The sequence below is a fragment of the Hemiscyllium ocellatum genome, chromosome 17 (assembly GCF_020745735.1).
Source record: "Hemiscyllium ocellatum isolate sHemOce1 chromosome 17, sHemOce1.pat.X.cur, whole genome shotgun sequence".
NCBI lineage: Eukaryota > Metazoa > Chordata > Chondrichthyes > Orectolobiformes > Hemiscylliidae > Hemiscyllium > Hemiscyllium ocellatum.
Window position 1 is genome coordinate 83,821,167 of NC_083417.1, and position 9,074 is coordinate 83,830,240.

Genomic DNA, 9,074 nt, shown 5'->3' on the forward strand with positions numbered 1-9,074 from the left:
CCCCACCCTCTCTGGTTCTACCCCCTACCTCTCACTCTCTTGCCCCCCTCTCTATTTCTATCGACCCTCCTCCCTCTCGCCTTTCCTCGCCCCCTCCCTCTCCCGTCCACCTCTCTCTCACCCCCTCCCCTCCTCTCCCCTCTCTCTTTCTCCTCCTCACTCTCTCTCTCTCACCCCCTTCCTCCCTCTCTCTCGTCACCCTCCTCTCTCTCATCCCCACCCCTCTCTCTCGCCCCCCCTCCATCTCTGTCACCCTCTCCCTTTCTCTCTTGTCCCCCTCCCTCTGTCTCTCGATACCTCCCTGTTTCATCCCCCTCCCTCTCACTCTCTCTCACTCCCACACTCTTTTGCTCATCTCTGTCTCTTTCTCTCGCCACCCTCTCTCTCTCTCTCGTCCACCTCCCTTTCTCGATCTCGCCTGCCCTCCCATTCTGTCTCTCGTCCCCCTCCCTCTCTCTCTTTCTCGTCCCCCTCCCTCTCTCTCTTTCTCGTCCCCCTCCCCCTCTCTCTCTCTCCCCCCCCCCCTCTCTCTCTCACCTCTCTCTGTCTGTCACCCTTCTCGCTCTCCACCTCCCTCGGTGTCTCTCTCTTCCCACCTCCCTCTCTTTCCCTCGGAATCTGTCTCCCTCCTGTCCCTCCCTCCCTGTCTCTCTGACATACTCTGTCTCCCCGGTCCTTCGCTCTCCCTCTGACCCAGAGACTGGGGATGTTTGGGGTGAGGCTGCGTGTGGGTGGTGGGGGTGAGATGTGGGAGGTGGCGAAAATGGGGTAGAGATGGATTTGTGGGAGGGAGACAGAGACGCATGAGAGAGAGGGGGCGGAGAGGAAAGAGTGGAGGCGGGTGGAGAAACCGGGGTTGGGTGTGTGTGTGAGAGAGAGGTGGGGGGAAATGTTTGAAAAAGAGTGTGTGTGCTGAAAGAGAGAGAGAGAGAGAGAGAGAGAATTGAGGAGAAAGAGTAGGGGAGAGGTAATGGGGAGGCCAGGCCCAGTGGGGGGAACAGAGGGAGTTAAACCCAGCTCCTGAGCTCAGGGCGCGGTGCCCTCCCCTTCCCTGAGGACCAGGACTTGGGGCTGAGTCTGTCTCTCTCCAGCTCAGCTTCTCCAACACAAAGACACACAACAACATCGGTCCCTCTGCTGCTCGGCACGCTGTCATCAGCATTTTTATTGGTTACAAATGGAAGTGATGGATACAGTCAGTGGGATGGTGCCTTTTCTCACTGGCCCCTGAGTTGTGAGAAACATTGAAATGTTTCCCTGTAACCCCCCTGTGGGATAAGGATGGACAAACCAGCGCTCCCCTCAGTCTGTTACCATAGCGACAGGCTGCTCCATCACTGAAACACTGAACTGAAATGAGAAAATCCCGGATGGTGTGATTAATGAGGGAATTTGATGGATGGATGGATTTGGGTGAAGGGATATTTCAGCACATTCTTCAGCTGCTGCCTGAACTTAGTCTGGGTCACGGCATAAATCGCGGTGTTTGTGCAGCAACTGAGGAGCTGCAGCATGAAGCCCAATTCCTGCACAAAGTCATCGAGATACAGAGGGGTATCCACAATCTGCCACATCCGGTACCATATAGAATACAGCATGAACGTTGACCATAACAGGATGAAATTGGCCGAGATCACAAACAGTAAAATGATGGATTTTTTTCGGTTTCTCATTTCAGTGTCAGACTGAGCGTCCCCATTGGTGTGAGCGCGGAGTCTCCTGCGGGCTCTGCTGGTCACTAAAATGTGTCTGACGGTGAGAACATTGAGCAGCAGAATCAGGAGAAATGGGACACCCGGGGTTAGAATGTGGTGGAGGAACTCGATTGTGACCCAGACACTGGAGACTCGAACAGCGACTGTTACATCACAAAACCAGGGGGCGTTCCACAGCCCATACCGAGCCGTGAGCATAAAATACCAGAAATGTTCTTTAAACAGCTCAGCACAGTCACTGCTCCCAGAACCACAGCCGCCGTTTTCTCACTGCAATATTTACTTTTCAGCTTCTGGCAACAAATGGCCACAAACCGATCAAAGGTGAAAGTGACGGTGAACCAGACAGAGCAGTCAGTGGCTGCATAAAGCAGGACGGCGTGGATATTACACACGGGGACGGAGTACAGGAAATAAAACTGTTCCCGATAAACAATGGGAATGTGTCTCAGGATCAGGTCGAGGATAATGACCAGGAGATCCGCCGCTGCCATGGCCCCCAGGTAACGTCTGACACATGGAGACAATCCACAATCTGTATAAAGCAGGACGTAGATGGTCACTACGTTAACTGTGAGGAAGGAAAACAAACCCATTATCCATCAGCCTGGAGGCAAAGGGACCCGTTTGATCGGGGACCCAGTGAGATTTTCAAATGTGTCCCTGTATTCAGGGATTTATTAAAATAATTGGAGCTGGAATAACAAATGGGAAGGTCGGAATTACTGACAAAAATGTGACATAAACCACAAGAAACCCTCCCTCCCCAAACACACAGAGACACATCCATAAGGACAGATGGTTTCTAGAACATTCCCACACACTCGATCACTCGAGAGCAGACACAGGTCACTCCTTCCCAGTTCCTAATACGGAGGGTGGGAACGTTGCTGTCCTGAAGGATTCTCTCCCAGTTTCCATGAAGACAGACAGAGTTTGGGAATTCCTGTATTTTGGTCTAAATTGTGTTCGATCCTGTGTCGTGGAGAAATGTAAACGCAGGGAAAACGTATTCCCCCCTTTAACTGCCTGAGGGGCCTTCGGAACAGTGTCTCCTTCTCCCTGGAACGGGATCTCTTCCCTCGGGATCTTATCGTTTGTTCAATTCACTGACGTCCGGCCGTTCACAAACAAACAACGTCAGGGACAGAACGTTCCGGGGAATGTCAGTTATAGAATGTCAGGGACAGAACGTTCCGGGGAATGTCAGTTATAGAATGTCAGGGACAGAACGTTCCGGGGAACTCCGTGACCTGTCCATCACCTTTCTCCCCTTCCCACCCCACCAACATGCCTGGGCACACTGTAACATTAATGGGGTGAGAGACGGAGGGTCCAATAACAGGAATGGGAACTAAAGGTATTACCAGATCAGCTGAAATGGTTAGATATCCCACATTCTCAACCCACCTCACAGAACCAGCCCAGACACCATCAACCCAGGGGAGATATCCGCTCACCGTGGAACACTGTGTAGACCAGGCCAATGTACTGCTCAGTACAACCCAGCAATCTGTGCAGATTCATCCACTGCACTGTTCAATACAACCCAGCAATCTGTACTGTGTGGGACACTGCACAGATCATGTCAGGGCACTTACCTTCAAACGCAGACTAGACATCTGTCCAGTTTGGGAAACTGGGATAGAGACAGAAAAGCTGCAGATGCTGGAGCCCAAACTAGACAGGCAGGAAGCTGGGAGAACACAGCAAGCCAGGCACCATCAGGAGGTGGAGAAGTCTATGTTTCAGGTGCAATCCTTCTGCAACAATCCTGAGGAGGGGTTACACCAGAAACATAAAATTCTAAACCTCCTGATGCTGCCTGGATTGCTGTGTTCATCCAGCAAGTATTCAGCCTGGGAAGCAGTGCAGACAACGCCCGTGCATTGATACATAAACTCAGACTGGATATCTATCCAGCACTGGGAGCTGTGCTGACCACAGCAGTGCATTGATAATTAAACCCGGACTATATATCTCTCCAGCGCAGGGAGTTGTGCAGACCACAACAGGGCACTAATGTGTAAACCTGAAACAAATATCCATCCAGCACGGGGAGCTGCACATCCCACATCATTGTGTTATGTATAAACCTCAACCAGATAGTCTTCCTAGCACAGAGACCTGTGCAGTGATAACTGGGGAATTAATCTGTAACCCAGGAGCAGTTACCCTCCCAGCATGTAGGACTGTGTACCCCACCCCAGTGCCTTACCCAGTAACTGTGTTAGATCCCTGCCCACTGTGGGGAAACTTGCAGCCCATGCTGGAAGTGACAGGATGTACAGCTCCCACCCATTTACAGATCCATCTCTATATTGTGCCATGACAAGGGGGTGCTGTGGGTGTGAACATCACTGCCAGAGAGAGATGGCGGGGGAATCAGTTTAAATATCACCACATGGGAGGGGTTTGGGGTATAGACAGAGAGGGGGAGACTGAGAGACAGTGACATGGATGGATGTGTTCCCAGGTTTCAGAATGCTGAAATGTAGACATTTCGATAACATCCGGTAACATGAACCATACTTCCCAGGAAAGATGGGAAAAAGGGATATTGGTGTGAGGTCAGATGAAACAACAGCTGCTGTGTGGTTTTGAAATTTCATTTATGTAATTCCCATAAATGTCTGTTGAAATGTCTGTAGAGTTGAAGTCGGGTAATAAGCAGTTAAGATAAATGGGCTCTCAGAGTTGTGAATAGTTGATGTAAAATGTTCACTTTCAGAGTGAAAAAATAAGTTGATGTTTTTGTTTAAACAGTGAAATTTGGGAGTCCTCTGTTACTCATATTTTAACAGTTTACAAGGCAAGTTGAGCATTTATTTATGTTTAGTTTAAATTACCAGATGAGATCTATGCTTGTCCTAATAATTGCTGTGTGTGTATCTGTGTGTCTCTGTGTGGGGCAGGTCTGGCTGTCTCTGTGGTGCTGAAAGTGGTCCCTCTGCTGGCCTCCACACGCCACTGCACAGGCATTGGTAGAGGGTGAAAACCAACAGGGATTCATTCAGAGAGGGGGAGGGAGAGGGCAGCTGCTCACAGCACCATCCAAACTGATGTCATATCCATGTACTGATCTAAATGTCCTTTAAACGTTGTAACTGTCCCTGATTTTGCCAGTTCTTCTGGAAGTTCATTCCACAACCAAGCCAGCTTCTGTCTAATATAATTACCTCTCATGACTTTTGTCAATCTTTTTCATCAGGCCTTTAAAATCCCTCAGTTTTGAATTCCCAACTCTAGAGAAAAGACATCAGCCCATCAGTTTATCTGTACCCCTCATTTTATAAACCTCTGTAAAGTTACCCCTCCATCTCATATTCTTCAGTGAAACAAATCCCAGTGTACCCAGCCTCCCCTTGAAGCACAATCCCTCCTTTTCCAGCAACATCCAGGTTAATCTCTTTGGAACCCTCTCCAGCTTAATAATATCAAGGTCAATAATATCAAAGTGAATAGTCAAGGTATTTTCTAAGGGTACGGGGGGTGAGGGGTGGGGGGGCTCCAAAACTAGAGGACATAGGCTTAGGGTGAGAGGGGAGCATTTACAAGAGACTGAAGTGGCAGCTTTTTCACCCAGAGGCTGGTGTGCCTATGGAATGAGCGGGCAGGATGTCCAGACTGGACACAGTATTCCAGAAGAGGTCTCACCAATGTCCTGTACAACCTCAACATGACGTCCCAATTCCGATGCCCAAAGGTCTGACCATTGAAGATAAGTGTGTTAAACACCTTCTTAACCACACTATCTATATGAGATGCAAATTATAAAGAATTATAACTGACGGCCGAGGACTCTGTTCTACAACACTGCCAAAGGCCCTGCGTTTAATTGTATAGATCCTACTGTTGTTTGATTTACCAAATCCAATACCTCGCATTAATCCAGACAAAACTCCATCTGCCACGCCTCGGCCCAGTGTGTGATATTACTGTCACCTCACCTTCCCCGTTTAATTTTAAAATGCCCCTCCCTCTCCAGGAGGCCTGCACACTCCGGCCTTGATTTTCACAAAGACCCTGAGCTTGGGTTGCCTTGTGTGGTTAGAGGGAGGAGGGACTGATTGCAGACACAGTCAGTGGGGAGGAGAGGCTGGACAGTAATCAGCGGCCTGGTATCATTTCATGGTTTTAGGAAGAGCGCAGACACACGTTAGAGGTGGGTAACAGTGATCGGTGTTTTGGGACCAGACATTTGGTGTTCAGTAATAAATATCCATTTGAGCCCCTTCATTGTGCAGAGTGTGTCTGCAGGATTTCTTTCCCTAATATTGCAGACTACAGATAATCGCGATAGTTAATTTCGATAGCATAGCACGTACGGTCAATATCCTACAGTTGAGACAAATACCTTGCATTTGTTTAACAATACAAAGTGTTTTCTGTAGTTCAGTAATGGTAACCTGATTGTAGAAAATCCACACCGAGCTGAAAGTGATCACTAAAATATGACCCAAAATCTGGGTATGGTAGTATAGTGGGCAGTGTCCCTGTCTCTGATCCAAAGCTCTGGATTTGATTCCAATTCCTGAACTTGTGTGGTAGTGTTTGTAGCTCTGGACTAGAAGGCCTGGATTCAAGTCCTGCCTGTTGCAGAGGTATGTCACATCATGTTAGGACAGGCCGATGAACAAACACACAGGAGAATAATGTTACAGCTTTATGGGTATTGCTGAGTGATGCTAGTGTCCCTACCTCCGGGCACAAAGGTCTAGGTGTAAATCCCACAGAAGTGTCTCAGGATACATCTGAACAAACTGATTAAAGTAGATTTAGAATTGTGACTTGATGGAGAAGGAAGAGGTGTCAGTGTTGCATTTCAGAATTTAGGCCCAGGATGAGTGAAAGTACAGCCATTCGTGTTGATTGGAGTCACATTTCGCAGCAGTAGTGGTTTATAAAATCAGAACGGTCATGAATAGGGTGCGGAGTCAGGGTTTTTCCCCAGGTTAGGGGTGTCCAAAACTAGAGGGCATTGGTGGAAAGTGATAGGGGAAAGGTTTTGATGAGGCCTAAGGGGCACCTTTTCACACAGAGGGTGGTGTGTGTATGGAATGAGCTGCCAGAGGAAGTGGTGGAGGCTGGTACAACTACATCATATAAAAGGCATCTAGATGCTGACAGACCTACCGAGCTTTTCCAGCAATTTCTGTATTTCTGTAAAAAAATGCATTCATTTTAACACAGGTATTCTGAATAAATTAAACACTTTTATTTTTTAATGACGCAGGGACATATAAACATATTTTCAAATCGACCGAGACCATTTTCTGCTCAGGGTATGGCTTCGTGTATGACAGCAGCAATGATGTACCGACATGGAACAGGGAATGTGATGGAGACATAGTTTGGACAATGTACAAGGAGACCTCACATGGTCCAGTTTGGGAGAGGATGGCATTACTGTGTGATTCAGCTCAGAGAGGGAGAAAATGTCATTTGCCCGAGAAGGAACATCCGATTGCACTCTCTCTCCTTCGTTGTTCCTCATCACAGCAATGTGTGCAAGCTAAAAAAACATCTCTACAGTCATCATTACCATTCTTATTTTTATGGAATCCCTGCAGTGTTGAAACAGTCCCTTCAGCCCAACAAGTCCATACCAACCTTCCCAACCCATTCCCCTATATTTACCCTTGACTAATGTACCCAACCTAGAAATCCCTGAACACTACAGGCAATTTAGCATGACCAATCCACCTAATTGAACTGTGGTAGGAAACTAGATCACCCATTTAGAAGCTCACACAGAAAGGGGGAGAATGTGCAAACTCCACACAGACAGTCACCCAAGGCTGGAATCGACCCCAAGTCCCTGGTGCTATGAGGCAGCAGTGCTAACCACCGTGCTACCCTTTGGGTGATCCCTGACCAGAATTCGTTGGAATCTACTCACTGCTTAAAGCAAAGGGAATTCAGCCAAATCCAACTCTCCTAGGATGAAATCCCATTGCTAGCAGCTGTGTGAGTACAATATCTTCAGAAGCAGAATAATGTTTTGGACAAACTCACAATGTTTCCTTTTGTCATGAGTTCCAATAATATCTGGACAAAGTTCTTTTAAGTTAAAATTGCAGAGATTTTGTGTGTGTGTGTGTGTGTGTGTGTGTTTACAAAGGGAAATGTTGATTATATATTCGCAATACCCAAACACTTTGCCATTCATCTTTCCACCATAGTTGGAGTAACATTGCTCTGGATCATAAACGTGCTATTTGAGCAGATTAAAGATACTAGCCTGACTTGTTCCTAAAACTGACCCTGACCCAGTCTGAGACCGATATCATCGGCCATATCACCGACCTGGTTACATTTAACATTTGTTGTGAGCAGTGGAGGAGTGGGACTAGAAAAGGAAACAGTGACCCAAAAAGCCGGGGAACTATAGACCGGTGAGCCTGATGTCGGTGGTGGGTAAGTTGTTGGAGGGGATTCTGAGGGATAGCATTTACATACATTTGGGAAGGTAAGGGCTGATCGGGGTAGACACCGTGGCTTTCTGCATTAATTTGGTTAAGTTTTTTTGAGGAGGTAACAAAGCAGATTGATGAAGGCAGTTTGGTTGACATTGTCTATATGGACCTCAGCAAGGTGTTCATTTAAAGAACAAAGAACAAAGAAAATTTCCAGCCCAGGAACAGGCCCTTCACCCTCCAAGCCTGAGCTGATCCAAATGTCCTGTCTAAATCTGTCAGTCAATTCCTAAGCATCTGTATCCCTCTGCTCCCCACCTATTGATGCATCTGTCTAGATGCATCTTAAATAAATCTACCTGCCTGCCTCTACCACCTCTGCTGGCAACGCGTTCCAAATGCCCACCGCCCTCTGTGTGAAGTACTTACCGTGTGTATCCCCCTTAAAGATTCCACCTCTCACTTTGAAAGTACGATCTCTTGTTATTGAATCCTTCACCCTGGAAAAATAGACAATCGACAATAGTCAATAGGTGCAGGAGTAGACCATTCAGCCCTTCGAGCCTGCACCGTCATTCAATATGATCATGGCTGATCATTCCTAATTAGTATCCTCTTCCTGCCTTATCTCCATAACCCTTGATTCCACTATCTTTGAGAGCTTTATCCAACTCTTTCTTAAATGAATCCAGGACTGGGCTCCACTGCCCTCTGGGGCAGAGCATTCCACACAGCCACCACTCTCTGGGTGAAGAAGTTTCTCCTCATCTCTGTCCTAAATGGTCTACCCCGTATTTTCAAGCTGTGTCCTCTGGTTCGGCACTCACCCATCAGCGGAAACATGTTTCCTGCTGCCAGAGTGTCTGATCCTTCCATAATCTTATACATCTCAATCAGATCCCCTCTCAGTCTTCTAAACTCAAAGATATACAAGCCCAGT

At 47.5% G+C, this 9,074-nt stretch overlaps 1 long non-coding RNA gene across 1 annotated transcript; it reads left to right on the forward strand.

The window, feature by feature from the left end:
- The first annotated feature begins 2,009 nt into the window (after positions 1–2,009).
- LOC132823835 (uncharacterized) lies at positions 2,010–7,792 on the forward strand. The gene is made up of 2 exons (XR_009645597.1): positions 2,010–2,218; positions 6,952–7,792. It is a non-coding gene; the product is annotated as an uncharacterized LOC132823835 (long non-coding RNA).
- The last annotated feature ends 1,282 nt before the right edge of the window (positions 7,793–9,074 follow it).